The sequence below is a fragment of the Daktulosphaira vitifoliae genome, unplaced genomic scaffold (genome assembly GCF_025091365.1).
Source record: "Daktulosphaira vitifoliae isolate Bord-2020 unplaced genomic scaffold, ASM2509136v1 Scaffold_161, whole genome shotgun sequence".
Lineage (NCBI taxonomy): Eukaryota > Metazoa > Arthropoda > Insecta > Hemiptera > Phylloxeridae > Daktulosphaira > Daktulosphaira vitifoliae.
This window is the reverse complement of record NW_026099729.1, coordinates 3425-8906: the sequence shown is the minus strand read 5'-3', so window position 1 is coordinate 8906 and position 5482 is coordinate 3425. Positions and strand designations below refer to the sequence as shown.

The following is a 5482-nucleotide window of genomic DNA, read 5'->3' as shown; positions in this document are numbered from 1 at the left end:
AAAAAAAAAATTTCGGACTTTATCTTATCTTCATGGTGAAAATGGCTACCGAATGCTATTTTTGTGTGAAAATTTTCGATTTTGTATTTTCCATTTTTAACTTTATTATGCTATAACTTTTTGAAAAATGTATGAATCATTACAATTTTTTTATGAGAAGTAGTATTTATATAGATCTTTCATTCGACATACTGTTTTTTTAAATCGGACCATTTCCCTAAATACAGGGGGGATTCAAAACATAAAAATGCATATAGAAAGTAGAACTTTTTCAACGTAACTTTTGAAAGTGTTCCGGAAGGTCTGACACTTTTATATATATCTTAAATTAAAGCTAATGTAATATACTTTATAATGGTAAAAAAAAATTTCGGACTTTATTTTATCTTCATGGTGAAAACAGACATTAAACTTAATAAAAAAAATACGATTTTTGTAAAAAAATTCTTTTTTATAATTTTAACTTTATAATGCTATAACTTCTCGAAATATTTATGGATCAATATAATTCTTTTTTTTGTAGATGCATGATGTCTATACCTATCATTTGGTATATTTTTTTTATAAATCTGACTTTTTACCTGCCTACAGGGGGGGATTCAAAATGACAACTTTTTCACAAAAAATTGACTTTTTCAACTTAAATTTTGAAAGTGTTCCGGAAAGTCTGACACTTTTATATATATCTTAAATTAAAGCTAATGTAATATACTTTATCATGGAAAAAAAAAATTTCGGACTTTATTTTATCTTCAAGGTGAAAATGGCTACCAAATGCTATTATTGTGTGAAAATTCTCAATTTTATTTTTTACATTTTTAACATTATAATGCTATAACTTATTGAAAAGTGTATTGATCAATATAATTTTTTTATGGGAAATACTATTTTCTAATAATCTCTTTTTTATTCGACATACTTTGTCTTAATCAGGATATTAATAAGGAACTAGCAGTTTATGAAGCTTTTGGAATAATCCACCAATTTTTTAAAATTAAACACTATCTAAAGATTTGCATCGAAGCGTTTTTTTTTGATAGTGATTTTAATCACTGTCAGATATCATTATACTTGATCCAACTATGCCACGTCACCACTGTGCCGCGACCTCCCTGTGCTGGGTTTTTTTAAATTTATTACCTTGCTTCATCAAACATTATACTAAAAGTCTGTGTACTAATGTCTTCTATAATTGAATCTCTTATTCTGTTTGCACATATTTCAATTATTTAATTTTGAATATGATGACTCGTGTGATTTGTTTCTTTGTTGAATATTTCAAAAAACTTAGGCATATGCTTGGAAAATAAAACACAAGTTTCGTTGAAATTTCCCAAGAAAAATTATTTATTAAGAAATTAATAATTATATCTTCTTAGTTTTAATTACTTATTATTAGGTGATTAGATTACTTAAATTAGTTCCCAACGTTGATTTAATGATGAATTATTTTTATTGTGTCGGGCCATTTGCATACTCAAAAAATTATTATGTTAATTATACTTTTCATAAATTTCCTATTAGCGACAACTTCTAGTTTAGATTAAGTTATTAGCTGGGTATGAACAGTGTCAGATTTTTAACAGTTATTTACAAGTTAAATGACTTTTTGTACTAGAATGAGTATCATGCTTTGTTAGTTTTCCATTTTTAAGACCTCTAGATCCACATAACTAAAAAATATAAAAAACAAATAAGTTAATTTTTGAACAATAATTATGTCATACACAAAAATATTCAACCTACTAAAATAAAGGATTGAAGCCATGGTTTTGTTAATGGAATTAGCTAAATATAATTCATTAGCTATTAATAATAGGCTTAATAGCAATTAAAATATATATTTAATAAACAATATAAATACTATGCTGTTAGTTATATACATGATTTACCTCTAATATGGATCTTTTTGGACCAGACTGTAAATCACCTAAATCAAATTCCGAGTTGCTTGTAGATTATGTAATATGGTTTTTAATTATTTCTTACTTCATTAGAGTCACCGCTGTTTCAGGATTTTTCATTAAATATAAAAAATAATTTTGAATTCGTTATTTTATCAACAAATTAATATAAAAGTAAAAAAAATAACAGTTCTGCTACAATACAGATTTATTTCTCCATGTAGAAAAAGTGCAAATTCACAATGATAACGAGCAGATAGTATTCCACAGCTAAAAATAGAATTTGTTGAAATAGTGTACATGATATTATTAAAGTCAATATATTGCACAGGCCAAAGAATGTTAACATTAGCATTATCTATGTTACATATACAACAGATTATATAAATGATATACTATTAATATTTTACAGCGTATAGATGCTGATATTTTGAAATGGTAAATTCGTTTGACAATGATATAACAATACAATTATATTTGACTACTTATGCTAGTAGACGAATATTCGGTATTCGCCTTATGTGCGGCAATTAGACAAATAATTGGAACCAAGCTTAACATAAAATTTTTTTAAATACAATATGTATTTTGGTAAACATATAAAATGAAGTCTAAAAAGGTATTTAAACGTGAGAGTACAATTTTTTTAAAAATACGGGCATTAATCGCTCTATTTAAAACACCCCCGCATTTAAATTGTACTATGTTTACCATGACTAAAAATATTTGAAGAAGAACAAAAGAAAATTGATGGACTAGTATTAACACTAAAGTAATTTCAGAGACAAGATGGGCGAGTCATAAACGTGCAGTAGACTCGATGTAAATAAACTTGCCAGAAATTGTTGAAACTCATTACAGTGAATTGCTGATAGAGAACTTCTCAATATAAAATTAAAAATTATTTCAGTAGCACAAGGATTACTTTTTCAAATGGTGAATTTTAAACTTAGTTTAATGGAAAAATATATTTGGAAAAGCTTATATTTTGCCAAATTATTTACTAAGTTCTAAAATTGATTTAATAACTGCACATGATATGGTTTCAACATGTTTTTTACATATTTCATCTTTCAGAAATGAGGAACATTTTAAAAAATAAAATGTAGTGCAAATGAATCGTGTGAATAGTTTGGAAGCAAAAATGACTTTGAGCAAGAACGTATTAAATTTGGATAAATTGAGCATTGAGCACATTGTATAAATACATTTACTTAACTACTGGAAAAGCGCAGAAAAATTATGTAGAGTTCTATGCTTTTACAATATTTATTTTGTACTACTTTTATTTTTGTATATTATGATAAAAATAAAACTTAATTCAGGTGTGAATTGTTTTTGTATTGGATTAGAATTTAAAATAATATCCTTTGTGGAAATGAAAGCAGTCATTGAAAACTAAAATTAAATAAATTTACTGTAACTATAAATTTAAAAACTAAAATAGGTAAGAAATATTTGTAAATCTACTAAAAATTAATTAAATATTTCTAGTAATTTTTTTAGTTGAATATCAATTTGAATGTAACAAATAAAAATAGCATTATTACTTTATACCTAACCTAAAGTTAGTTTTGAATCTTATTTAATAATTATTAGCTATAACTTATGTCATTTAGTTATATTGAGTGTTGGTATAAAAGTGTGATATAAATGTTTTTGTTACTAAAACTATTAATAATCATATTTCATTGAAATATAACACGAAAATATTATTTTAAAAAAAGAGCAAGTAAATAAGTTGACTTTGGAAAGTAAAGAACAGTTATTTAAAAATACTATGCCTTAAAGATAATTGAATCATAAGATGTTTTCGTCCGAATAATTTCTTAAATTTATCAATAACTTAAAATTTAGAATTAAGTGATTTTGTGTAAAACTGATAATGGGTCAAATTTTGTAAGGAATTTGTTGAATTTAGTGATATTTTAGAGGCTGAACATAAAGTTATGGAATTTGTATCAATTTTTGATAATCTGAAAAATTTAGATTAGAAATATGATATTGATGAGATTAAAAGTATTTCTTTACCTATACATAGAATATATGCAAGTTATTTTTTAAATTTAATTGCAACCTAAAATATTGAACACATTTGTTAATAACCTAAATTATTCAAATTTTATAATCTTATATGAATCAACTCATTTTAATTCACAAAATACTTTAGTTCAGCCATTTTTGAACTTATCACAAAAGATATAAAATTAAAAATTGAGTATTAAAAAAATGACCGAACAACTTTTATTAATTAGATGACTCATATTTCAATTTTCTTCAAAATTAACCTATGGATTTAATGATGAGTATTATAGAAATATGATCGACCAATAAATATTAAAAATCTTTACTACCCAAACATCTTAAATTCTCAACTAACTATGTATAAATGTATTAGTACAATTTTTATTAATGATTTCATCAAAGAGTTGGGTTGGATTACCTATAAAGTTTTTTTGTGATATAAAATTAATTATAAACTACTAATTGTAGTAATATAGTATAAGGTTTTTTTTATATTGAATAAATAAACAAAACTGAAATATTATATTGAATATAAAATATTAGTTTAATTTCATCAGACTCATAATAATTATTGTCGTAAGCTCCATTAACAGGTTTTGAACTCTGTCTCATTCCAATAACGGATCGAAATATTGTCAGCGTGAGAATTATTATGTTTATAAGTTATAGTATGCACTTAAGTATTACTTATGACTTAATAAGTAATTACATAGGTTAAAAACAAACAATTAAAAATAAAAATCGAATATTAAAAATTAATTTTTAAAATCATCTAAATTTGTAATTTAGATTTCAAAAATGGTAATTGTAAATAAAAAACTTGTAAAACTCTGAATTCATTTAAAGATTAATATCAATAGTATTTAAGAGTATGGTAATTAAAATTTTTGTAATTAAACTGTTTAATACCCATTTTATTAAACCAATTGTTTATTATTGTGATATGAAACGGCGTGTCAGCTATGCAATTTAGCTACATGAATGTCTTAATTTCAATAATTTGACAATTATTTCATATAAACTGTATAAATTTTTTGGACTCGATTCATAAATACTAGAAGAGTTTTAAATAAAACTGGCAANTATTTCTTATAAACTGTATAAATTTTTTGGACTCGATTCATAAATACTAGAAGAGTTTTAAATAAAACTAGCACAATGATATTTTAAATATACTAGATCATAATTAATACTAAACCATTTCAGTCAGAATTAATGGAATTTTGTAATCCTAAAATAATTTTATCAAATCTTGACATTTTTCCTTCTTTAGTTAAGGAAGACTTGCACCTATTATTAACATTTCTATAAATTCAGTTCAATACAAAATTTTAATGAAAAGTACAATTGGCTGTCAGAGTAGGACAACAAAAACTATTGTTCTTTTTTAACTTTGATCCTGACTTGTAAATAATTTCAATATAGTTAAAACGCTAGTATAGTATGAAAAATTGATTTTTTTTTCTAATGGTTAAATCAAATGAAATCATTTTTCTTAAAATACAATGAAATATATCAGTTCTAATATGACAAAATTTCATACTTAAGTAGCA

At 23.9% G+C, this 5482-nt stretch overlaps 1 long non-coding RNA gene across 1 annotated transcript in view; it reads right to left on the bottom strand.

Annotated features, from left to right (window-relative positions):
* LOC126909168 (uncharacterized) overlaps positions 1–2235 on the bottom strand; it is a 3477-nt gene extending 1242 nt beyond the window's left edge. Inside the window, exons 1-2 of the long non-coding RNA XR_007704950.1 lie at positions 1893–2235; positions 1390–1673 (exon numbers count right to left, since the gene is read on the bottom strand). This is a non-coding gene — a long non-coding RNA (uncharacterized LOC126909168). The remainder of the gene's footprint in view (positions 1–1389; positions 1674–1892) is intronic.
* Positions 2236–5482: the final 3247 nt, after the last annotated feature.